Genomic DNA, 27976 nt, shown 5'->3' with positions numbered 1-27976 from the left:
TTTGCCAGTCTGATGAGTATAAGGCAGAATCTTAGAGGTGTTTTAATTTTCATTTTAAACAATTAATTATTTAGACCATTTTTTCATATTACTATTATTGATAGCTTGGATTTCTTTCTTTAAAAATTTCCTGACTAAACTCTTTGACCATTTATCTATTGGGGGATTGGTCTTATTCTTACAAATTTGTATCAATTACCTATATATTCTGGCTATTACAGAAATCCCCTGCAGTTTTTGCAGTTATCTGTTTCTCTTTAAGTTCTAAGTATATATATTTTATTTGTTCAAAAACTTCTCAATCCTATGTAACAAAATCATTCATTTTGTCTCTCATGGATCATTTCTCTCACTGTTTGGTCAAGAGCTCTTCCTCTAATCATAGCTGTGAATAAAGATTCTCTAATTTGTTTATGACTTACCCTTTATATCTAGGTCACATATCTATTGGGAGTTCATTGAAATTTTAGATGCCTAATTTCTCCTAGACGTTTTTTTTTTTCACTAGTTTTGGTAGAAAAATGAGTCTTTGACTTAGTAGCTTGTCATTAGATTTATCAAGCACTATGCTTCTGTGTCACATTGCTTCTAGATACTATGAGGTAATATTGTCCCTTCACCAATTTTCCTATTTTTATTTATTTAATTTTTTTATAATTTTTCAACATTTTTTATTTAAAGTGTTGAGTTCCAAATTCTATCCCTCCCTCCTTCTCCAGTCCCTTCCTTGAGACACTCAGCAATCAGATATAGGTTATACATGTTCAGTTATGTAAAACATTTCCATATTAGTCATTTTGTACAACAAGACTCAAATAAAAGAAAAAATGAAAAAAAGAAAGAAAGACAAAAAGGAAGAAAGAAAAAAAGAAAGGGAAGAATGCTTCCCTTTAGTGGAAGCTTTAGTCTGTATTGAATTATATCAGTTCTTTCTCTGGAAGTCGATAGTATGCTTCATTAGTCCTTTGGAATTGTCTTGGATCATTGCACATGATAATATACAATAGCTAAGTCATTCATAGTTCCTCATCAAATATATTGCTATGACTGTGTACAATGTTCTCCTGATTCTGTTCACTTCAATATGCATCAATTCATGTAATTTTTTTCTAGTATTTTCTGAAATCACCCTGCTTGTCATTTCTTATAACACAATAATGTTCCATCACAATCATGTACCACAGCTTGTTTAACCATTCCCCAACTGATGGACATCTCTTTGATTTCCCATTCTTAGACACCACAAAAAGAGCTGCTAAAAATATTTGTTTTGTACAAATAGGTCCTTTTCACTATTTTTGGATGCTTTTGGAATATGGATCTAGTAGTGGTATTGGTGGATCAAAGGGTACGCACAATTTTATAGCCCTTTGGTCATAGTTCCAAATTGCTCTCCAGAATGGTTGGATCAGTTCCACCAACAATGTATTAGTGTCCCAGTTTTCCCACATCCCCTCCAACATTTTTGTTATATTAGCCACTCTGATAGGTATGACAGGGTACTTCAGAGTTGTTTTAATTTGCATTTCTTTGATTACTAGTAATTTGGTGCCTCCATGGCATGGAAGTAATCAGAAACAGTAGAAGACATAAGGTTTTCTACTTTTTCCCAGGCCAGTTTTAGCTGAAAAGCAGACAAAGGAAACTTCTAAGGAAGCAGTATGGAAAGAATGCTGGATAACAAGTTTGAAGGTCTTGGTTCAAATGTGCTTTGCCCCCTGACCATGGAAAAGTCACTTCTCTGTAAAATGAGGGAGTTGGGTTGATTTCAGCCCTAAGCCTGATTCTATGAATGCTTAACTGACACTTAAAGAGAGCAGGATTTGATCCCAAGGACACTCTTTAACTAAAGCTATATGAATAGAACATAAAAGGCCCTCTTGTGTCTTTTTTTTCAGTCTTAAAAGAGACATTCTTTCAATTCAGGAAACAGTCAAATACAATAAATACTCAAGATAAAAAGAAACCCAAACAACACAATTATGAAAAATTTGTCCTTAGTCATGAGAAAACTGTCCTGCGTCCGCCACTTCACTGATTTTTATGAGGCTTTCACAGCACTCAAAAAGTACTTCTGGTAACTCACAACACCAACAGCCAAGAAAAGAATATGCCATCACACGCTGAATAAGATTGTCTGCGCCCAGCTTTCCAGAAGAAACCAGACTGGGTCTACTGGAATCAGGCATTGAGTCATACAGAAGTTTATTCAGTTATACAAGTCAAGACTTTTTTGAGAGTACAGTCCTTCACAGAGTAACATAACTCTCTTTTCTAGCAGCAGCAATATTAAGTGAAAATATATGTATTCTGATTGCTTATTTTATATTGGATGAAAAGTTACAAAAGCTTCACATGGCACTTCACATGGAATTGATATCTGGAAATCTTGGAGCTTTTGAAGACTAATCTTCAAAAGTCATGTGGGTGACAACGAGGGACTTGCACCCTGCTGCTCCGCTCTGACCCAGAGATGGGCATCATTTCAGGTCCTATGTTTGTTCCAGGTCAATTAGTTCATGCATCTTTTCCTGGAATTTTTACACCCTGATTGGGTACCAAAAGCATATTCCTGGAACAAGCAGCCTCTGTTAACGGAGGCAGACACTCCCAGGATAATGATATGAGTTCACAGTGGCCAAGATCAAGGAGAAGGGGGCAGGATGGGAGCCAGGGAGAAATGGAGGTCATCCCAGTAAAGTAGAAGTTATCTTTTAATTTTAAATAGTTGTTCTGCAAACTAGGTGATAAACTCTATTGTTTCTACACTACTGAAGAATACTGACTATATTGCTTTGGAGAAGAGACCTGATCTCCCACGCTAGTTGTGGCTCCCATGCTATATGTAAGCATGATGAATTTTAAAGGTTTAGTTCTCAGTGAAAGAAAAAAGAAAAATATTGGGAGTTGATGCAGTTGGGGCTTCAACAATAGGGTGCAATTAGCTTTGGTCTTGGATTTAGAGTTCAGTTTGTTTCAATCTCTATTTAAAAGAAGACTTCAAGCTCCTCTGAATAAATAGTTTTTATAAAGCTAAGAAATGAGAAAGGCATTCTTTACATAAGAATGTTTTATGTAACTGTCAAATGAAGTGAAAATCATTTGACCACAGTACTCTTACCTCAACCCCTTGATGTTCACAGATACAAAAAACTACCTCAGTTCAGACATAGCATGTTTGTACAAGTATTCTCCAGCTTTCAGGCTCCAGAGCTAAATCAAATGCTTCTGCCCATCTAAGACTAAGCTTCCATGTCCTTTTCCTCCATGCTTCCAAAGAAACTAGGATGACATATTGATTGTGAAGAGTGCAGGCAATCACTTCAGGACTACAAAGGTTTCTATAGTGTTGGCTCTGTGCTAGCCCTGAATTGGGTTGAATCTATTGATCATTTAGATTCTCTTCAAAAAAGAATCATGGATTTTCAGAGTTGGAATGGAGCAGAGACCTGATTCCAACCCTGTCCTAAAGCACATATTGCCACAATGAATCACAACAGGTACAAATCTATCCAACAATTAGAACACTTCCAGTGATCCACTTTCATTATTAAAGGGAACGTGGCATAAAGGTTAGAGTGTTGAAACCAACAATCAGAAGACCTAGTTTCAAATTCTACCTTATGCACTTACTAACTGTGTAACTGTGGAAAATTCACTGGACCTCACAAGCCTCAGTTATTTTGTCTATAAAATTAATTTGATTACCTCTAAGGTCCCTTGCAGTTCTAAATCTATGATCCAGATATTCACCTAGGCAGCCCATTCTACTTTTGGACCTCTCTAATTATCCAAAATTTTCTCCTTATATTGAGTCAAAATTTACCCCTTTAAGTTTTTTCTTCTCTCTTCTATTCATTCTCAGTTTCCTTCCAAGCATCCCTGTATCATAGTCATCCCAGATCTTTAATAATATACATATAATATATTTACTAATGTATTTCTATTATATTAAAATATATTTACATGTATGTAGCAATATACATGCAACATGTTTACATACATGTACGTACACATAGAATTTCTTCACATATAGATGCATTTATCCATGTAATGTGTTTGCATGTGTGTATATGGTGTACCCATGCATGTATGTGCATGTAACACATCTATACACATGTGTATAATGTAATTACACAATACATTTATTTACATGTATAATATATTTGTATGTATAAACTCTAGCCACATATATACATGGTGTGTTCTTACATATATGTATATAATGCATATGCATACACAATGTGTGCATGCATACATACATAAACATGTGTGTATACCAGAGTTGTAATTTTTTTTGATAAAGAGAATGCCTTCTACTTATGCAGATTAGCACCTTCTCTCCAATTTATTTTAGACAATAACTTGGAGACACTGAAGTTAAGTGATTTGCCTATGGTCCCATACTCAGTATGGGGCAGCCAAGTAGCGCAGTGAAGAGAAAGTGACAGGTCTGAAATCAGGAAGACTCATGTTTGTGAGTTTAAATTTGGCCACAGACACTTACTAGCTGTGTGAGTCTGGGCAAGTCACTTAACCCTATTTGCCTCAGTTTCCTCATCTGTAAAATGAACTTGAGAAGGAAATGGCAAACCACTCCAGTATCTTTGCCAAGAAAATCTCAAATGGGATCACTAAGAGTTGGACACCAGGGAAAAAATAACTGAACAGCAGCAACAACAACATAATCAATATGCATCAAATGTTTAAACATAGGTCTTCCTGCCTGAGCCTGGCTTTGTGGCCTTTGCACCAGAGGTTCTTAATCTTTTTGGTGTCATGGACCCTTTTCTCATTTTGGTGAAGGTTATAGATCCCTTCTCAGAAGAATGTTTTCAAATAATTGAAGAAAATTCTAAATTTCAGTTAGAACTGAGTGAAAATAAAGATGTAATTTTCCCCACCTAAGTTCACAGAGCCCCTAAAATTTCTACATGGATACATTGGACCCTGCTCTATACCGTGGTTCCTCTCACCAAGACTTTTATTGGATCTTAACCAAATCAAAACCAAAATTTCCTACGAGAAGTTATTACTTTGATGATGTAATAATGTTGAAAGAAGGAAAGAAAGAGAAGAAAAGAAAGAAAGGAAGGACAGGAAGGAAGGAGGAAAGAAAGAAAGAAGGGAGGGAGGAAAGAAGGAAGGAAGGAAGAAAGGAAAGAGAGAAAAAGAAAGAAGGGAGAGAGGAAAGGAAGATGGAAAGGAGGAGAGAGAGAAAAAGAAAGAGAAAGAAAGAAAGTAAGGGAAGAAGAGAGGGCAAAAGAACAGAAAAAGGAAGGGAGAAAGGAAATGCCAAAACTGAAGAAAACCTTGGAGGCTAATGAACCCAAAGAATATAAATGACTAATCTAAGGTCACATAGCCTAATGTAAGTACTTGCAAATTATAATAGAGTTCCACTTGTAGAACAATGGATAATTCAGCTTGTGTTGCAAATGTAAAAAAAATAAAATGATTAATTTTATGTTTACCCAAATGGATGCTAATCTTAAAATACTAGGTCTTTCAAAACAAAGACAGAAGAAAACAAAGTCAAAGTATTCATTTGTTTTAAAGGAAGTCTAGTTGAGATTTTGAATATGATAAGATTTAGGGCTGGAAGTGTTCCAGGTGGCATTTAGTTTAATTCCCTCATTTGACAGGTTAAGAAAATGAGGTCCAGTGATATTAACTAACTTGGCACAAGTCATACTGGTTGGTCAGAGCAGAATATGAATCCATGTCCTCTGACTTCAAAGTTTGAGAAGTGACTTGCTCAGTGTCACATAAATAATAAATAGCACCAGGATTCTAAGCCAAGTTTTCTGATCCCAAAGCCATTCTCTCCACCACACTACGTTGCCCTTTCAGCCCATGGTAAAGGCTGGAGTGAACTTGGCAAAACAATGAAGTAGACAGAATATTTTTGATACTCACAGCTTCTCCTTTCCTCACCCTTTCTATGCCTAATTCTTTGCTGTTTCCCACATTTTCAGGACTCCAGACCCATCGTTCTTTTCTTGGCAAAGTATAGCAAAAACCGAAGTCAGGAAAAAGTTCTGTTAAGTTCCTTTTCACCAGGGTGTAAAGAAGACAATGTTGCCTTTCCAATGAATATTTTAGTTTTTACAGAAGACTCAAAACCTTAAGACAAAACAATGATTCTCCATGGAATTTTACTCAGCTAGAGAGTCACCTGGTGGGGATCCATAAAAGGAAGGGGTTCCCTTCTTGTCTGAAGTCACATGGTAAGTAACCATCTGCCTATCTACTCTTTGGACATAGTTTGTCTCTCACAAATATTTCAATTTTGATCTTCAGATATTTCCTAAAGGCCAGCCTTGCTGAGTTCAAAAGCAGAGTATGCTCCTAAAAGAGAGACTCCATATTCTTGAAATCTCCTATTAAATAGGAACTCCAAGAACAAATGACAAAGAAATGAAAAATTCCCTTTCAAAGCCCTTGTGTTTAGTCAGGTGGGCAGCCCACACTGGAGGGGAACCTGAAGTGATGATGCTGACTCTATGGGGGAAGACAGTGCAGAGTGCCAGGGAGTGGTTTTCAGTTCTACTTCTCATATAAAATGAAAATGTGGAGGAAACAGACAACATGAATCATTGGAAACAAGAATTTGGAAAACATGGGCCTGGCACACAGAAATCTCCTTCACTCTTACTTCTATCTCTTCCTTTACATAGTCAATGAAAAAATAATTACCAAACATCTACTGTATTCCTTAGTATATTAAGTGCTGGCCATACAAAAAAATGCAAAAGATGGTCCCTCTTCTCAAGGAGCTCATACTCTAATGGAGGAGACAATATGAAAACAACCATTTGCATATGGCATATGTATACAAACGCATACATATACATGTTGTTCAGTCATTTCAGTTGTCTGATTCTTCATGATCCCTTTTTTTTTGTGGTTTTCTTGGCAAAGATACTTGAGTGGTTTGTCATTTACTTAACCTAGCTCACTTTTCAGAAGAGAAAACTGAGACAAACAGGGATAAGTGAATTGCCCAGGGTCACACAGCTAGTAAGTATCTGAGGCCAGATTTGAAGACTCATCTTCCTGACCCCAGGTCCAATACTCTACCCACTGTGCCACCTAACTGCCCAAACACAGACATACATTTGCACATGCATACATATATATATATACATACACACATATGTACATGTGTATATGTATATCTGTATACACACATATACACACACACTCAAGATAAACTGGATATAATTAAAAGAACAAGTAATGGAACAGAGAACATGTCTGTGAGCCTGGTCCAACTGTCCTAGAACCCCCCTACTAGCATGGGACTTAATGTTGCAATTAGGCAAATTTCAATTTTATTAACATTTTGGAGGGGGGAGGAGAAGAAGAGGTGAATTTAGAAAGTGCTGTGAGGTATGACATGAGTTAATGTAATTTGAAAAAAAGAAAAGAAGAAACTAGATTATCTATGTATTTCTCCTAACTCATCCCTGAGACAACTTTGTCATATTGGACTAGTCTCTTTACCTCCCTTAGACTTGGTATCCTCAGCTGTAAAACAAAACAGGTAGCCTATATGGCCTCTGATGCCCCTTCTGGATCTAGATCTATGATCTCATGAGGCATTTAAGCTTGGCCTACATTCAATCATGTCAAAGTCTAAAACAACTTCATTTAACCAGCCAAAGCTGAGCACTGTGGTGAGTTTTAACTTGGGTATGAACACATGAATGAGTTGGGATAATGATCAACAGGAGGGCTTAATTTATGAATAAATTGGAGTCCTGTGCCAGGGCCACATGTACCATCAGAACAAACTCTGTTGGGTAGTCTGATAAGGAAGATATATTACACTTCTGTCATCTCTCCCCGCACCCCCCTCCCCTCTGCCCCCAAGAAAAGATCCTGAAGAACCAACCTTATTCCTTGGGATATTTCTGTTTCTAGTTGTTCAATATATATAATATATACATAGACTCCTTTAACAGTGAGTGTTGTGGGACACCCAACTTATTTTGCTGAAATGAAATTTTATTAAGAAACCATATTCCCAGTGGATAGAAAGAACTTGGGGAGGAATTAGAGAGGGTGATGTTAGCAAACGTGCCCTCCACTTTTGTCCTCTTTCCAGATCTTCTTTTGTTTCTTTTTCCATCCCTTTCTCTGCCTTCCCATCTCTCCCCTCCCTTCCTCTTCCCTTCTTTTTTCTTCTTTATTCCTTAGCCCTGTCCCCTTTCCTTTCAATTTTTTCTTTTTTCATGTTTTGTTTTGGATTGGAGGGGAAGTTTAATGGAGTTTTTATTTTTTATGTGGATATTTAGAGTTAGATTGTTTCTTGGGAAGATTAAAAATAAAAGAAGTGAGAAGAGTTCAGTACATCTGTTCTGTCTGCCGTGCAAACAGCAAGTTATTAGAAGGGTTCCCCCTTCAATTAAACTTAACAAAATACCACAAACACTTATTAAACAAAGTATCATATTACCCATTAAGGGACAGAAAAGTGAGTAAGGTGCTGGCTCTCATGTTTTTATCTAGCAGGGGAGATAAGATATGTACCCACAAAACATAAGGGCATGAGAAAGGTTCAAAGTACTATGAGATATCCAAATCAGGAGAATCACTTATTGAGCAGTCAAAGAAAGCACTCATACAGTAGATTTAGTTTGGAAAAAGTCCTTTGTATTTGGATGCACAAAGTATTGTTCATAGAAGTAACATATGAGAATATGTAAATAGCTTTGTTATAGAAATATTTTCAAACAAAGTGCTTTATTTCAATCTAATCTGCCTTTGACTTTTTTCAGGTTTAAATCCAATTCAACAAGCATTCATTAAACACCTACTGTATGCAAGATGACTTCCTAGGCACTGAGGAGGACAAAACAGGAAACTTTTCATCCAGACGTTTCACAGAGTGAACACACAGAGACCAACCATTAACCAGAAGAATTCAGTCTTCAGCTTTCTCCTTCCATGAGACCCCAGTTGGGACAAGAGTGCCCCCAGAGCAGTAACTTCAGCTGCCATGCCACACATTCACAAGAAACACCAATTTCACTTTCCTCAGAGTGTTGGGAACAGGAGACTAAAAGCCAGGAGACTTGAGTTTTTCAGTTCTTCCCTATGCCATTATCTTTGTGACGTTAAGCAAGTAGCAACCTTTCTGGGTCTCAGTTTCCTCATCTGTAAAATGATAGGACTGGACTAGAGGACTTCTAAGGTCTAATTAAGATTCTGTGTTTCTGTAACTACTTCCAACCCAAATGAGAACAATCCCATAGCTGAAAGTATGCATTCTCCTCAAAACCAGTTGGAATTTATTTCTATATTTACCCATTTTTCATACCATGTTTCCTGTCCCCATTTTGACAAATAATTTAAAATTTGTTGCATGGAGTAAATTATCTCAACTCAGCTCAAAAGCAATGAGTCATCAATTCCAATCTAACTACCTGTCAATAGTTATAATTATAAAAGAAATAATACTCTATTTTTTGTGGTTGTTTTTTTAAAAAAAAAATTAGGAATTGGTGCTCTAAATTTTTTGCTATTTAAAGGCTCCTCAGGTTGGTAGACTTTTCTTCTGTGTTTGCAAAACATACACAGGTCCAAGTTGTTTTTTTTTCTTCTCAAAATAAATATTTGTGTGTGTTTGCATTAGGGAAAAAAATAGCAATTCCAGGTAGCTCATGAGAAACTTTAAAAAACACTTTCATATAAGACACTGGCAATGGAATAAATCAGTATGAACATAAAATCTTGTGCAAAATATTTTTTTTAGAAATCTAATATCCAACTTGAAATAGGGGACTCAAAAGTTAGGAATAAGATCTAAAAAAAATGAATGTTAGGCAAACATATCTAATATTTTCTTTGCTCACCTAAATGACTGAAATTTGCTGAGGCTGATCACATTCAGAAGAGTTGAACTATGTAGAAGAAAACTTTTATGTAAGCTAAATATATTAAAAATTATATATTAAAACTGACCTATATTTGCTCCTAAGGATTATATTTGGACTCTATATGGTCTTGGTAACCCATTTTAGGAAGGATTTTACTATATAGAGAGGCAGTGTGGGCTTAGTGCATTGAAAGCTATCTTCATAATCAGGAGGACCTGGGTTCAAATTCTGACTCTAACATAGAGTAGCTATAAGATTATGGGAAAAATCTCTAATGGTTCAGTTTTCCTGTAAATTCTCTAAGACTGTAACTTATAAACCAATTCCCGATCAGCATTAGTAAATTTCTATATAGGCAGTTTAATAATCCAATGTAATCTTAGGTTCAGTTAAAAATTAACATCCAGAGAACACGAGGGTACAGCCCAAAATCATATTAGAGTATCAGCTGAAGAAGCTAGGGACATTTAGCTTGGAGAGGACTTGAGAAGACATCATAGTTGTCCTTTAGTATATTGATAATCATAAAGTAAACGAAGAGTCAATCAGCAAACTATCTATATCTATACATATACATACATATATATGTATATGTATATATATATATGTAAAGATGCCTTCAAAGCAATAAGAGCTGTCCAAAATGAAATGGACTGAAATGATAGGTAAGTTGTTTGCCATCAGTCAAGGTATTTGAGTAAAGGCAAATTATCAATGATACTGAAAAGGTGATTCATGCCTTAACAGGTTGTTGTTGGATTAGGTGACTTCTGAAGTCTCTTACAATTCAAAAATTCTATGATTTTATGATTAGCACCTCTCCTCCTAGGGTAGATGTGATAGTCAAATGAGATAGTATTTGTAAAATGAGGTAGAATCTAAAAGTATGCAGTAAATGTCCATTGAAACACTAGCCTACTTTTATTATTATTATTTAGCTAGGATGACTAAAATAGAAAGAATTCACTATCTTTTTATTGGTAATAACAAATGTCAATTGAAATGATACAGATTTTTTTCTGATTTCTCTCTCTTGGACCCTGATGCTGAATGCAAAAGGAATCTGACTTTCCCCAAAAGAAAATTACTGGTTCAAGGGTAAAGGATTTCTTACATACAGAGCCATAACTGGGGTAAGGCAATCTGAGCTTTGCTCCAGGGTGCTGAAATTTAGAGATTATAGACAGTATCACCTTGAAAGAGGCTCTCCCTGAGACTCTGGCAGTTGGGGTGAACTCCTTCTTCGACAGGCACCTTCTCATTTATGGTGGCCTTACCCTGGGTTGTTTTTCCTGAAGCCATTGGCTATATTTCTGGTTTTGGTCCCTATGCCTTAACTCCCTGCAGTTGTTTAGTAGCATTTTCTAGTTTTTACCTCTACTTTCTTCCTCTAGCGGCCACATGCTATGTGCATCCTCCACATCCTCTCCCTTCTTCCTTTACTCTAAGCATAAACATTCCCAATCATAACTATCTATTAACACCAATTATTTTAATTCCATTAAAAAATGAAACAAAACCTTCTGGAGTGGAGCCAAGATGGTGGAGTAAAGGAAGAGACTCTGAGGTCTCCCCCAAACCCTTCAAATACCTTTAAAAATGATTATAAACAAATTCTAGAGCAGCAGAAGCCACAAAAAGACAGTGTAAAACAAATTTCTAGGCCAAGAGAACCTGGAAAGTGGACAGAAAAGATCTTGTGCATCAGGGTGAGAGAGGAATGCACTCTAGCCTAGGCAATGTCAGCACATCCAGGTCCCCAGAAAAGCTGGAACAGACCTTGGGACAGCTGAATCAGTGGCAGCAGTGGCAATTTCCTGACTTCTTAACCCACAGATGCCAAAGACAACTTAGAAGGTCATCAGTAAAGGTCTGTTGGACCTGGGTGAGAGAGGAGTGTAGTCCTGTGAAGACCATGGTGATGGGATTATGGTGATAAGGTTATGGGATTTGCTCTGGATCCTTAAAAGAAAAAGACCTGTCTTTTTCTCTTAAGGTTCCAGCACGAATCTGATAACTTCATCAAAACAAGCACATATAGGACCCCAGAAAAGCCAGAGCAGGTCTCCAGGTCACTGAATCAGTGGCAAGAGTGGCAATTTCTAGACTGCTCACTCTACAGATGCCAAAGACAACTTAGAAAAGTCTGTCAGACCTGGGTGAGAGAGGAGTGCAGTCCAACACAGTCTGCACCAGCAGATCAGACCACATCATACCAGAAGCAGGCCTTGGGAATGACTGAATGACTAATTGCAGTGGCTGCTTCCAGAACTCTCAGCCCACAGAAGGTAAGAGGGTCAAACAACAGGTCAGAAGGAAACTACAGGGATCTCTTTGCTGGCACTGGGGTAGGACTCTGATGCTTTGCCCATACTTAGATCTGGGTCACAGTCCTGGGTGGCAGTCATAGGGCAAGGAGGAGTACTAACATAGCAAAGCTTGCAGCAGCAGTGGAGAGTGAGGACCTCCCTCACAGTTCCAGGGCAGAAAAGGGTGGTTGCTCATAGACCAGACCACAGACCAGGTGAGGAGTCATCACTTTTCCTTACATGATACTGCCTTGGAAGAACTGAAAACTTATAGATCCCTAGAAGTGTCTCTGAAAACAGCTACATAAAACCCCTGAAGATTGGAACAGTGTGCCTTCCACCTTAGAAGCAGAGTCCTACATAAAGAGTTAAAAAGTCAAGTCATTAGTTGGTAAAATAAACAAACAGTAGAAAAGAAATCAGACTACAGAATCTTACTTTGTTGACAAGGAAGATCAAAACATTCACACAAAATATGATAACAAAGACAAAGCTCCTACATCCAAAGCTTGCAAGAAAAATATGAATTGGTCACAGGCCATGGAAGAGCTCAAAAAGTATTTTGAAAATCATAAGAGAAACAGAGGAAAAATTAGGAAGAGAAATGAGAGTGATGCAAGAAAATCATGAAAAATGAGACAACAGCTTGGTAAAGGGGATCTAAAAAAGTACTGAAGAAAATAACACCTTAAAAATAGACAAGTAAAACAAGTACAAAAACCCGGTGAGGAGATGAATGCTTTAAAAAGCAGAATTGGTGAAAAGGAAAAAGAGGCCCCAAAAGAATAATACCTTAAAATTAAAAAAAAAAAAATTCCTTTAAAAAAGAAAATGATTCCTTAAAAATTAGAATGGAGCAAATGGAAGGTGATGACTTCATGAGAAATCATGAATTAATCAAACACAACCAAAGAATGAAAAAAATAGAACACAATATGAAATATCTCATTAGAAAAACAATGGACCTGGAAAATAGATCCAGGAGAGATAATTTTAAAATTATTAAATTATCTGAAAGTCATCATCACAAAAAGACCCTGGACCTCATCTTTCAAGAAATTATCTAGGAAAACTGCCCTGATATTTTAGAACCTGAGGGTAAAATAGAAATTGAAAGAATTCATCAGTTACTTCCTCAGTGAGATCCCAAAATGAAAACTGCCAGGGACATTGTAGCCAAATTCTAGAGTTTCCAGGTCAAGGAGAAGATATTTGAAGCAGCCAAAAATGCAAATATCATGGAGTCACAGGATAACAAGATTTAGCAGCTTCTATGTAAAAAGATTAGAAGGCTTGGATTATGATATTCTGGAGGTCAAAGGAGCTAGGATTACAACCAAGAATGACCTAACCAGAAAAACTGAATATAATCCTTCATGGAAAAAAATGGATATTCAATGAAATAGAGGACCTTTAAGCATTCTTGAGACAAGACCAGAGCAAAATAGAATATTTGACTTTCAAATACAAGACTCAATAGAAGCATGAAAAGGTAAACAGGAAAGAGAAACCATAAGGGATTTACTGAAGTTAAACTCTTTACATTCCTACATGGAAAGATTATATTTGTAACTCATATGACCTTTCTCATTATTAGGGTAGTTAGAAGGAGTGTATATATAGACAGAGGGCACAGGTATGAGTTGAATATGAAGGATTGATATTTAAAAAATAAAATTAAAAGGTTTGAGTGGAGTGTATTGGGAGAAAGAGAAAGAGAGAGATAGAATGCAGTAAATCATTCTTACATAAAAGAGTCAAGAAAAACCTTACAGTAGAGGGGAAGAAGTGGGAGGTGAGGGGGAGTGAGGTAACCTTACTCTCATCAGAATTAGCTCAAAGAAGGAATAACATTCACATGCAATTTGGTAGAAATCTATCCTACCCTACAGCAAAGTAGGAAGTGTAGAGTAAAAAAGAGAAGGGTGTGTGTATGTGTGACAGAAGGGAGGTCCTATTTGGGGGAGGAAATAGTCAAAAGCAAAACACTTTTGAGGAGGGATAGGTTGAAAGGAGAAAACAGAATAAATAAGAAGAGAATTAAGATGGAGGGAAATACAGTTAGATTTTCACAAAATGACTACTATGGAAGTGTTTTGCATGACTATCCATGTATAACCTGTATCAAACTGCTTGCCTTCTCAATGTAGATACAGAGATGGGGAGTGGGGAGGGATGAAGGGAGGGAATTTGGAACTCTAAATTTTAAAAATGATGTTAAAATTGTTTTTGCATGTAACAATAAAATACTAAATTAAAAAAACCCACAACCTTTCCACTGTCCAGAGATTCTGCATACATTATACCAAGCTTGATTTAAAAACTCATATAGGCTTGCATTTCACAGAGGGTTGTTTATGTTTGGGAAATATAAATAACTGATAAGCACAATTCTAGAAAAAAATGATTGGTATATGTATACATTCATGTGTATACATACATATATAGACACACACTGACATATAAATTTCCTTATTTTATCCTTACCCCACCCTTGTGAGATGTAGTCTTAGTCGAACCCCCTCCATTTTATGGGCAAGGAAACTAAATCATAGAAAAGTTAAATGACTTTTTCAAGGTCACACAGATAGTAAGTAGTAGAGTTTGGATTTTAATTTAGGCTCTGTCATTCCAAGATCAGTATGCTGTCTTCTGTACTATACTACCTTAATACACCTTTCATTATATTTTCAGTGTATACTTTCCAGGACAGTGTGGTAGGAACTTTGTTCATGAGTCTTGATCTGAAAGGTATCTCTAGCACCAAAAATTGAGTCCAGTTTCTTTACATGGTGCAGTGGATAAAACACTAGGCCTGGAAGCAAAAGGACTCATCTTCTGGAGTTCAAATCTGGCCTCAGACACTTACCTGTCGTGGGACCACTTCACCCTGTTTTCCTCCTCTGTAAAATGATCTGGAGAAGGAAATAGCAAGTCACTCTAGTACCTTTGCCAAAAAAGCTCCAAATGGGATTCAGACTAGACTGAATGATGATAATAATCTTTGACTCTAAGACAAAGGTTCTTAACTTGTGGTCTGTAAACATTTTTAAAAAACTGATAAGTACTTACCAATGGAATTCTTTTCCTTTGTAGTCTTATGTATTTTATTTTAAGATTTAAAAATACTATTCTGAGAAGGGGCCACAGATTCACCAGATTGTCAGAAGGCTCTATAACATAAAGAAAGTAAAGAGCACCTGCTCTAGAGTTTGTGGTTTCCCCTTGGCTTTTCAAAGAGGAGCTGAGGAAGGGATTAATGCACAACAGCTTGACACAAAAGAATGGATTGCTAATGGTGGAACTTCAGAGGTCACTGGATGAAATCTATCCATTTATGTTGCAGAAACCTGGCATTTCTAAGCATAAGACTAGTCTTTTTAGACACATGCATTTTAATTTTCTTAGTGCTGAGCTTGAAATTTTAAAGGACTTTATATGCGTCAGTGATTCAGCCAACAAGCATTTGTTTAGCACTTACTATGTGTTAGACAATGTACTAAGCTTTAATAGCTTAAATACACCAAGTCTTTTGAGATATCCTATACACACAGAGTATTTGTGTATACACATATATGTGCATATATATACATACACATATTTATTCATGTACACATATACACTAAAAACGAGCACAAATTTTTTTAAAATTTAGTAGACATACAAAGAAAGGGTTCTTAAATAAAATTATCTTTGATATGTGGGGTGTCCAAAAAATCCTGGTGCAGTTTAAAGCTATTAAAGCTTAAAACTGCACTAAGAGTTTTTTGGGGGAGAGACAAACATCCTTTAAGGAGATAATGCTGAACATTTGACAATGAGGGTGGACAACTTATTTTTAATGTGTATATTTGTATTCTTAATTCAAAAATACCTGGACATATTGCTAAGGCTATGTTCCCCAAGAATACTTTCAAGAGCTATCAATGTGGTATCCCAAAAGTCTTAGCAAAGTTTTAAGGTTCAATAGTTTAAGCATAATAACTGCATATACATTAGAATAGGCTTCAAACGCCTGTACTCAACCTGTACTCCAATATATTTACATCCCACAGAGAAGTTTCTACTATCTCTCCCTCTCCACAAGTCAACAATTTAAGTTTCTTAAGATCAGGGATTGTTTCCTTTTTTTTGCCTTTGTCTCTTCACTACTGGAGGGAGTAACCATAATGATGAGATCACAGAAGCAAACATACACAGTATTACAGAGTTACACATCTGGAAATTGCATAGAGGTATGTACATAGCACATAGCATAAATTCTACCATGTTGTACACTTCTCGTAGTAGATATGGATTTAAATATGTATGTGGGTATGTACATATATATACATAGACATATACATATATACGTACACAATTCCATGTTATCTGTGTTTAACAGTCTTATATACTCAGAAGCTCAATAAATATTTGTTGGCCTTGTTATATTGTAGCTAAGCACTGAATTAATACTTATGTTTGATCCCTGCATGAATAATTAAGACTTTGATGTGCTATACAGCTCATTTGTTTTAAAAAACCATCACTGGCAAATTCTATCCTTCTTGGTCTTAGAGGCTACAATAGTAGCAAAACATTTTTCACTACTTTTAAACATTAATATTTTCTACAATTATTTTTTAAATTCAATTTTATTATACTGTTAGTTTAAAATTCTTCCCTGCTCTACTGCTTTTCAAGATAAAAAAAACAAATTTTCCCACCCTAAGCCTACAAAAACTCTGAGAGGAATTTATTTTATGAGAGTGTGTATGTACATATATATATATATATATGCACATATATATGTATGCATATGTATGTATATACATATGCACATATAGGTACACACATGATATATATGTATACACACACACACGTGTGTGTGTGTGTGTGTGTAAACAATTCCAATTCCAGCATCAGATGTCTCCAGATTAGAGAATTAAGCTGATCATTTTCTCCTACTCCTAGCCAAAGGAATTTTCAGCACACAGCAAATGCTCAATAACTGCTCATTGAGGGATCGTATTAGCTACTTCTGCTATTCTCTAAATCATTACACTAAAAGACCTAGAAAAACACGTGTTAAATTTCAAGAGGGCAGGGAGTGTATTTTGTGCCTTTTGATATACATGGTACCTAACAGAATCATTTAATAATTTTGTGTTGATTGACTTATTAATTTAGATACATTTCACATCCAATCATTCTCTATATCAATTTTGAAATATCCAAGCAAAATGACTGTAAATTGTCTCTACTCTTCGCTCTAGTGATCCCATTACTGGGCATCTATCCCAAGGAAGTCAAAGACAGAAGCAAAAGTCCAATATATAAACAAGTTTTTATCATAAAGAAGAAGTTTGTGGTAGTAAATAACTGAGAAAAAAGTGGGTAACTTGTTTCAGAAATTATTAAAAACCCATAATGGAATATTGTTGGACATTAAGAGATAAATATGTGGAATTTGGGGGCAGACCCAAGATGGCAGAGTAGAAAGATGCACATACTCTAGCTCTTCCCCCACAGCCCATAAAATACCTGTAAAAAATGACTCCAAACAAATTCTAGAGCAGCAGAAGCCATAGAACGACAGAGTGGAGGAGATTTCCAGCCCAGGTTGACCTGGAAGGCCAATGGGAAAGGTCTGTCGCACTGGACGCAGAGCGGAGTACAGCCCAGCCTTGGCCACACAAGACAGTAGGAGGAGTAGGACCAGAACAGGCCTTAGGGATGGAATCCCCAGCAACAACAGAGGTTCTCAGATCCCTCAACCCACAATTGCCAAAGGCAGCTTCAAAGGTCAGTAAGAAAGCTTTTTCACCTCAGCAAAAAGGAAGCAGGGTCCTCCCCAGTCCTGGCTTCAGGTGGTGGGGAGGCAGCAGCAACAGCAGGTGGCAGTGGCTGCGGTGGTGGTAGCCACAACAGGCAGTAATTAGTATCTATTGTTGGAGATCTCAGCTTAAAGCCCCAGGGGGAATTGAGCAGTTGATCTGAACCTCAGCCTTGAGCATGGTTCAGGGGTAAGGAGGAGTGCTGGCATGGTAGAGCTGGAGGCCCTTGAGGAGTAAACTCCTCTCCCTTGATTGTGCCACCTTGGAGGAACTGAGAACTTACAGGTCCCCAGAGTATATCCTACGCTTGACAAAGGATCCAAAAGTCAAGTAACTGGTAGGGAAAATGCCCAAAAAAGGGGGAAAAAATAAGACTATAGAAGGTTACTTTCTTGGTGAACAGGTATTTTCTCCCATCCTTTCCAATGAGGAAGAACAATGCTTACCATCAGGGAAAGATATAAAAGTCAAGGCTTCTGCATCCCAAACATCCAAAATAAATATGCAGTGGTCTCAGGCCATGGAAGAGCTCAAAAAGGATTTTGAAAATCAAATAAGAGAGGTGGAGGAAAAATTGGGAAGAGAATGAGAGTGATGCAAGAAAATCATGAAAAGCAAGCCAATAGCCTGCTAAAGGAGACCCCCAAAAATGCTGAAGAAAATAACACTTTTAATAACAGGCTAACTCAATTGGCAAAAGAGGGCCAAAAATCCAATGAGGAGAAGAATACTTTAACAAGCAGAATTAGCCAAATTGAAAAGGAGGTTCAAAAGCTCACTGAAGAAAATAATTCTTTAAAAATTAGAATAGAATAGATGGAAGCTAACCACTTTATGAAAAACCAAGAAATTACAAAACAAAACCAAAAGAATGAAAAAATGGAAGATAATGTGAAATATCTCTTGGGAAAAACAACTGACCTGGAAAATAGATCCAGGAGAGACAATTTAAAAATTATGGGACTACCTGAAAGCCATGATAAAAAAAAGAGCCTAGACATAATCTTTCATGAAATTATCAAGGAAAACTGCCCTAATATTCTAGAACCAGAGGGCAAAATAATATTGAAAGAATCCACTGATCACCTCCTGAAAGAGATCCAAAAAGAGAGACTCCTAGGAATATTGTAGCCAAATTCCAGAGTTCTCAGGTCAAGGAGAATATATTGCAAGCAGATAGAAAGAAACAATTTGAGTATTGTGGAAATACAATCAGGATAATACAAAATCTAGCAGCTTCTACATTAAGGGATCGAAGGGCATGGAATAGGATATTCCAGAAGTCAAAGGAACTAGGATTAAAACCAAGAATCACCTACCCAGCAAAACTTTAGGGGAAAAATGGTCATTCAATGAAACAGAGGACTTTCAAGCATTCTTGATGAAAAGAGCAGAGCTGAAAAGAAAATTTGACTTTCAAACACAAGAATCAATAGAAGCATGAAAGAGTAAACAGGAAAGAAAAATCACAAGGGACTTACTAAAGCTGAACTGTTTACATTCCTACATGGAAAGATAATATTTGTAACTCTTGCAACTTTTCTCAGTATCTGGGTAGTCAGAGGGATTATCCACACACACATACACACACACACACACATACACACACACACACACACACACTTGCACACACACACACATATGGAAAGAGACAGAGACAGAGAGAACAAGATGAGTTGAATAGGAAGGGATCATGTCTAAAAAAATAAAATTAAGGGGTGAGAGAGGAATATATTGGGAGGAGAAAGGGAATAATGGAAGGGGGCAAATTATCTCTCATAAAAGAGGCAAGAAAAAACTTTTTCAATGGAGGGGAAAAGGGGGAAGGTGAGAGTGAAGTGTTTACTCTCATCACATTTGGCTCAAGGAAGAAATAACACGTATACTCAATTTGGTATGAAAACCTATCTTACACTACAGGAAAGGAGGGGAGAAGGGGATGAGCAGAGTGGGGGGAATGATGGAATGGATGGCAAATGGGAGGAGGAAGCAATTAGAAGTAAATACTCTTGGGGAAAGACAAGGACAAAAGAGAGAATAGAAGAATTGGGGGGCAGTATAGGATGGAGGGAAATATAGTTAGTCTTACACAACATGACTATTATGGAAGTCATTTGCAAAACTACACATATATAGCCTATATTGAATTGCTTGCCTTTTCAGTCAGGATGAGTGGGGAGGGAGGAAGGGAGAGAAGTTGGAACTCAAAGTTTTAGGAACAAATGTTGAGAATTTTTTTGTGTACAACTGGGAAATAAGAAATACAGGTAATGGGGTTTAGAAATTTATCTTGCCCTATAGGACAAAAGAGAAGTGGGGATAAGGGGAGGGAGGGGTATTAAAGGTAGGGCAGATTGGTGGAAGGGGTAATCAGAATGCAAGGTGTTTTGAGGTGGGGGGAGAAGAGAGATGAGGAGAAAATTTGGAACTCAAAATTTTGTGGAAATGAATGTTGAAAACTTCAAATAAATAAATAAAAGAAAAATAATAAAAAAAGAAATATGTGGAATTCAAAGAAATGTGGAAAGATTTGTATGAACTGACACATTAAGAAATAAGCAAATGCACAATAACAATATATACATTTACTATAATAATGTAACAATGTAAATGAAAATATCATCAGTAGGAAAGTGAACTCTGAAAAAATGGAAAAACCCAGATAAGTCCTCAGTGGCGAACATAAATTTGGGCATGATATTTTTTTATATATCATTAGATGTAACCATTACTGTATTATGCTTCTTTTTAAACTGTTTTTCTCTGTCTAAAGGGTATATTCAAACTAGAAGGGTCACCACCCCTGAAAAGATTGTGAATAAAAACAAAAAGCACCAATAAAATGTTTATATATATATATGTATATATATATATATAATACTGACTTAAAAAATTCAATTCTCAACATACATTTTTTTAATGTGTCAAAAATGTGTTTTCAGAGAAAATTTTATTTTCACAGTCAGACTCATAGCTCATTTCCAAATGTGCTTCATTTCAACATGTCTCATCCTTCCCTTCTTCTATTCTGCCAAAACTTCATGGGCCCCCTGCTCCCTGCTTCCGTGATGTGGGAGTGTTATACACTTGCATAAAGACACTTTATATTTCTTATCTTTCCTCTAACACTTATTAATTTATGGAACTGTTTTTTCCCCACAGTTTGTGTGTGTGTGTGTGTGTGTGTGTGTGTGTATTATATGTATATAAACATATAACACACAGATATCTATGTATGTAACTGCTTTTTTCTCAGCACAGTTTGTGTGTGTGTGTGCGTGTGTGTGTGTGTCCACTGGATTACAAACTTTATTAAAAGAAAGAAAACATATTGAGTTTGAATGTGTTTATTGATCTTGAGGAATGGGGGAGAGTAGGTACTGGATTTTGTAGGTTCCTCCTGCAACCCCATCCAATGTTAGTACACAGGATAAATGTGAATTTCTTAACCCCTACTCTCTTATGACCATTTGATACTCAACCCCCTTTCTTGTGAGTTATTTTTATCTTATACAAAAGAAGAAATTTTTATCACAGATCAAGTTGGACTTGTACCATATTTGTTTTGTTGTATAAATTATTTGTAAAACTCAGAAGTCCTGACTGGTCCTTGAGTAACTTTGAAGGCACTTCTAATTTTGATATATAGAATAAATAACTAAACAAAGGAATATGTAAATTACAAAAAGGGTTGGGGTAGCTAGCTGTCGCACGAGATAGCACTGGACCTGTAGCTAGGAAGTCCTGACTTCAAATGTGATCTCAGACACTTCTTACTGATTTTGTGACCAAGTCACTTAACTTCTGCCTGCCTCAGTTTCTTCATTGGTAACCAACATCATTGTGAGGATCAAATAAGAAATTATTTGTGAAGTGCTCTGCAAACTTTGAAGCAGTATATAAATGCTAGCAATTACTATTATTAAAATGAAAAAAAAATGTTGATCTTGAGGCACTACAGCAAAAGAAATGATTTTATAAATCTATCAATGACCATACTTCAGTATTCTCCCTTTCAAAATTATCACAGTTTGCTATATAGCAGAATCTGTTACAAAATTTATCTACCTGGGATCCCATTCAAAGATATTATTATTGAAATACCAAAAGAACCTCTTTATAAGACAATCTCATCAATAAAGTGTTCCTACAGAATGTTGCTTGAAGGCTGCAAGAGTAGTTTCATGATGACCTAAGTAATAAGATTTAAATTTCTCCCCATTCTAGTTGAACCTCCACTAGGCTCTCGAATTGATTTTCTTTTAAAGCACACATCTGACCATGTCACTTCCTTATTTAATAAGACTCCAGTGTCTTCCCATCACCTCTAGGATCAAATCAAATAAAAAAAAAAAAGATCTGCCTTCTGTTTAACCTTCAAAACCTAGTCCTTTTCTACTTTTGCAGTCTTCTTGAACCTTACCTCTTCCTGCCCCAATACCTCCTCCATGTAGTCTACACTCCAGGGATGCTGGCCTCCTTTGTTCCTTGCACAAAGTACTGTATCTCCAAACTCTGAACATTTTCCCTGATTGTTCCCCATGCCTGGAATTCCTTCCCTTCTCACTTTTGTCTCCTGGCTTTCCTGGCTTCCTTCAGGTTCCAGCTAAAATCTCCTCATCTATGAGAAGCCTTTGCCTTTTAATGCCCTCTGTTGATTATGTTCAATTTCTCTGTTTATAGCTTGTTTGTACATAGTTATTTTCATCCCTCCCCTTGCCCTTGACTGTGAGCTCCTTTAGAGTAAGGACTATTTTTTTTTCCTTTCTTTGTATCCTCAACACTTAGAACAGTGCCTGGTGCATAGTTAAGTGCTTAATAAATGTTTATTGATGACTGATATCTTCAAAGAAGTTTGATTTACTTTGAGACCTCCAAATAGAATGATTATACTCTCTCAGATGGTCTTAAGTAGTAAAGCAGAAAATTTTAAATGAAATATTTAAATACATATTTATGTGACTCCTCAACTACATTTGTATTGAAGACTGACTCCTAGTCTTCCATCTATTTCTCTTCACCTTCAATATATTCATTTGAATGTAAAGAACTGTATTCTCTGCTTGTGCTTAAAGAGGACCTGGAATCTCTCCAAAAGCATAATGGATGTGTGTGTGTGTGTGTGTATGTATATATATACACATATACATACACACACACATACATATATACACATATTTATATATTTGTAAGTTTAATTTACACAAAGAACCAATGAAAATATTCAATATACTAATTTACCAACTGACTATCACAATGGAAGTCACCAGAATACATAAGCATTGCATAGAGGAATCATTTTTATATATATCCTGGCATGTAATTGCCTCAATTTAAAATTGCCCAAAGGCTTATAATAATCCTAGGGGAAAAAAAGAGTAGTAGAGGCCTTTTTTTTGCAAAATTAGCATATCAAATTCACTTTCCCAGGCTCTCCTCCTGAAGAAACCAAAATAATCAGAGATCCTCACCATTAAAGTTCAAATGGTGATTTCTTTTTATTATTTCTCTCAAAATTTTGCTTTCTGGAAAAACATACTCTAAAATATTTGTTTTATTAGCTGTAAAATTATTTTGCAGTTAAAATGCTCTGACTGATCTCATTGTTCTATTGTCTTTCTAACTAATGCCACCTTGCAATAATGGGATGGTAAAAGCCAAAAGGAACGTGATCAGCTCTGGTATCACACACAGGACATGTAAGACAATATTCCTCAAGCACTGAGGCATTTCTCTTTTTATTTTTAAGGCTTTGTACTCAATGTGTAAAAAGCAGAGTGAAATCAAACAAGATCTAAGCTGACTGCTTCTTCAGCTCTATTTGTAATTTACTCAATAAATAATAAGACCTGATGCTTATATGGCACTTTACAATGTCCATTCATAGCCTCATTTGATCCCCAACACCATCCTGTTAAGTAGGTAGAGCAGAAATTATTAATACTATTTTAAACTTGTGGAAACAGAGGTGCAAAGCAATTAAGTGATTTTCATTCCCCTTCAGGCTGTATTCTTTATTCTCTGTCTTTTACTGCTCTGGAAGTACTACTCCTTCTGAACTTCTCACCCTGGGAGTACCCTCATCCCCCATAGCCTCTTCCTCTGACTGACTCATTCCTCTCAAAAACTCCATTTTAAGGAAAGGGCCAGGCCATCCCTGTCTTCATTCCTCTCCAGGCTGAATGCTCCAGACTGAGAACTTTCTCTACCATGACTCTTTCTGGGTACCTTATACTTTTTCTTCTTCTGTTTTATTTTTATCTTCCTTTTATATGCTGTCCTTTCCCTTCAAAATATAAGCCCCTTAAGGGTAGGAGGAGATGGTCTTTATTTTTGCCAGGCACATAGTTACAGTGTTTAACAAACGCTAGTTGATTTCATTTGACTTGCCCAAGGTCACAATTGGTCATGGCAAACCCAGGATTTTAACCACCTCCTGACTCTGTTATGTGCTTATTCTTCTATACAAGCTGACTCCAGAAAGCTCATAAGTGTAGCCAAATATCTTTATCTTCTTCATTTCACAGGCAGATTTGGGGGCGGTGATCATCATAATAATAATAAAATGTCAGGAAATCCTACTTTACTTATTTTGAAATGGTAATTCCAAATAAATTTTAAACTTTTACATCTGAAATAATTACAATGCCAGTAAAAAACGTTATTAGATCCCACCCAAAAGTGATAGACCATTATCATAAAATAACCATCTCAAAACTCATATCTACATAGAAAACTTAAGAGAAACAAATATGCTACGAGTCCTCAATTCGTCTTTTCTTCAGTAAACAAAAGAAATATCCTCCTTTACTGCTTGTTATAATTATTAAGTAATGTATTAGCTATAAATAAAAATAAGATCATTTTTTCTAAAGCAAAGGAATTGTCAATTGCTCAAATTAATTTAATCTATCTTTCTCTTTTAAAATCTTTGTTGCCATGACTCTCAACCACAGTCACTTACAAATTTGAAGATTTTTCTCACTATCTTGTATGTCTTGTTTGTTCCAAAAAACTCAACCACAACTTCATTTACTAATAGGTATTCTTGCCTCTAATGAAAGAAATTCAAGTCAGAGACACAATCGGTTAACGCCTCAGACCTCAAATCCTTGTCCTTTTCCATTCTGGCTATCCTGATTTGGGCTCTTCAACCTGTCTCATGCATCAGAACTTCTCACGGTGGAAAATAGTTGCTTCCACCTCTAATTCCCATTCTGCTAGGAGCCTTTTGTCCTTCCTTTAAAAGGAACAGAGACAGAACTTTAATGCCATTGACACTAACCGTATGATAAAGGTCATCTCCTCCTCTTTTTATGTCCTCAAGAGCCTGAGTCCCCAGAAACTGAGCGCAAACTTCCGTTTAGAGTGAAGACCTGCATCCCAACCTTGTTGTTTGCCAACGTGGACAAAGTGTGAATAAAATTTCCTGCAAGCAGTTCCCTTTCTCTGAAGTAGTTTTTGTTTTTTTTAAGTACGTTCGTTTTTATTTAACGTTTCGAAAACTCCCTTCTGTCTATCCCTTTTAGCTGAAGTGAGCGCAGTGCGAGGCCCTCTTTTCCAGAAATCACAAAGAAATCTCAGTCAGGAAAACTAAGCGTGTTTCCAAGCAACTTATTCGCTCCTTCCACAGCTGGACTTGGACTTTCCAGGGCTTCGCTAAAAGTTTCAGGCGTCCAGCAGCACCTCCATGGTCCTCCCTTTGTTGGCCCAGGCTCTCATTATGTGGGAGAGGAGGTGACCCACGGGATAGTCCCAGGAAGGCGCCGGAGTCACCAGCATTATCCTCAGCCCAGGCAGGACTCCAAATGTTGCTCCCCAGAAAACAAGGAAGTCCATTTCCGCTGGCCTCAGTCTCCCCACAGCCATCCATATTGCCCAGTCTCTGTCTAAATCCATCTATATCCATCCATCCATCTCTCTCTCTCTTTCTTTCCCTCCTTTTCTCCATCCATTCATATCTATCTAATCACCTATCTCCATTTAATCGTCAATATCTATCATTTTTCATCTGTCAATCTATCGTCCGTCTTTTTATCTATCTCTCCACATCGCAATTTATTTATCTCGGACCACAGTGCTCTCTATTCTTTGTCCTTCCCATTCCAAACTGACACACCCATCCCACTTCTCTCCCTTCCATCCCCATAGCTTTGTCTTACCTGTAGCCCGCTGCTGACAGGCTCCCGAGGAGTATGGGGAAGCTGACCTGTCCGCCCGCCTGGCTTCTTTCTGGTCCCCGGTTGCCTCCTCGCCTCTCCCCGCAGGCACCTTTGCTGGCTCTCTGACTCCCTTTGCCAGCTGCAGAGAGCGGTGGGGCTTATCCCGCCAGCACTAGCTGCGGGAGCTGGTAGCAGAGGCTGCGCTGAACCGGGATGGGGTGAGGGGAGTTGGCTAGAGAGGTGGAGCAGGGGCAAAGGCGAGGGGGAGGAGAGGAGGAGAAAAGGAGGGGTGTAAGAGAGGCAGAGCAGAGCGGAAGCCGAGCGAAAAGCTTCGGGAGGGAAGTCGTCTTAGCACTGCATCTGCTGTGGCTGTTGGGACTGCTGTGGAACATGTGGGGTGCTCCCGCTGCAGCATTATTCTTCTATAGCCTGGCAGCTGAAATCCCTCAGAGGGATGCTCCTGCTGGTTGTTCCCAGAACCCAAACTGATACACTTTATTCGCTGACGCCTCGCTCTCATCCAAATACCTGCTCAATGCTTTCGGCAACTCAACAGGATTCTTTAGGCTTCGGAATTCCTAGGGATCTGGGCTGTCCTGAGCAATCAATAAACGCATCTACTTTGCAGATCCTCATACTCTAGTTCTGTTGACTTGACTTGTCACGAAACCTGCGTTGTAGTAAATTAAAACAATAATTTACATAGCCCTTTTCTTTTTACCAATCGATTTGGTGTACGCACACTTGTTATGAAACCTCAGTTGCTTCTCACATAACAAACCAGTGAGGCGAATAGGTCGTCTTTATGAGCTCTCCATTTTATTACAGGTGGGGAAACTGAGGTAGCAGTTACACTCAATGTCACAACAGAATAGTGCTATTATGACAAGGACTAGAAAGCAAGGTCTCTTGATTCAGTCAGATGCCTTTTCCTTTGACTTCCTAATTAGTTTTGTAGAGAAGATTTGGGGTTAGGGAGGAAGGAGGGAGAAGGGAAGAGTAATTAGAGTGGGAGAGAGGGAACCAAGAAATCAAAGAAAAAAAATACCATATTCCTTGAAACCTTGTTGCTAAGTCATCCAGCTTCTTAAATTCTTAAATTCCCATTCTCCTGTCCCCATCCCACCCCCAACTTCCTGCTTTAAAAATGGGGAATTCTCTTTGTCTTCTCCACATTCCCTTTCTTCACCTTCAGAATCCCCTTCCTTCCTAACTCATGTAAATATTTTAATAGTAGAATCTACTCACTATAGATCTTAGAAGAACAGAAACACAACAACATTGCATTGTACTCCAAGAACTTTACAATCTTTTCTCTAACTTACTAAACCTAAACTAGGTTGAAAGCAATGGTCAAAGGTAAGTCATTAAAAAAAATCACAGTATGGACAATTGCTCAGGTTAGTAAGTATTTAGGAACTGAGGATCCTAAGTAGGTTGAGTTATATGGAGAAGGGCACAGATTTTTTCATTGTTCTTAAAAATGAAAAAAAGTAAAAATCAATATTAATAGCATTATATTTTAGCCAACACACAAACATACACACACATACACATATGCTACTAGGTGGAGCAATGCATAGAACACCAGCCCTGAGGTCAGGAAAACCTCAGTTTAAATCCAGCCTCAGATAATTATTAGCTGTGTGACCCTGGGGAAGTCACTTAATCCTGTTTGCTTCAGTTACTTCATCTGTACAAAGAACTGGAGAAGGAAATGGAAAACCACTCCAATATATTTGCCAAGAAAACCCTAAATGGGGTCATCAAAATTGGGAAACAATTAAACAATCACAATATGT

General features: G+C 37.1%; 1 protein-coding gene across 10 annotated transcripts in view; it reads right to left on the bottom strand.

Annotated features, from left to right (window-relative positions):
- The window catches only part of ADGRG2 (adhesion G protein-coupled receptor G2), a 178896-nt gene extending 152282 nt beyond the window's left edge, over positions 1–26614 (bottom strand). For 5 of the 10 annotated variants that reach the window (XM_072614198.1, XM_072614196.1, XM_072614197.1 and 2 more), the window contains exon 1: positions 26175–26614. The gene's annotated coding sequence lies outside the window, so the exon portion shown is untranslated. The remainder of the gene's footprint in view (positions 1–26174) is intronic. The other 5 variants (XM_072614201.1, XM_072614204.1, XM_072614203.1 and 2 more) reach the window with 1 other exon arrangement.
- Positions 26615–27976: the final 1362 nt, after the last annotated feature.

This window comes from Notamacropus eugenii, chromosome 5 (assembly GCF_028372415.1).
Source record: "Notamacropus eugenii isolate mMacEug1 chromosome 5, mMacEug1.pri_v2, whole genome shotgun sequence".
Taxonomy (NCBI): Eukaryota; Metazoa; Chordata; class Mammalia; order Diprotodontia; family Macropodidae; genus Notamacropus; species Notamacropus eugenii.
This window is presented reverse-complemented; position numbering and strand designations above follow the sequence as displayed.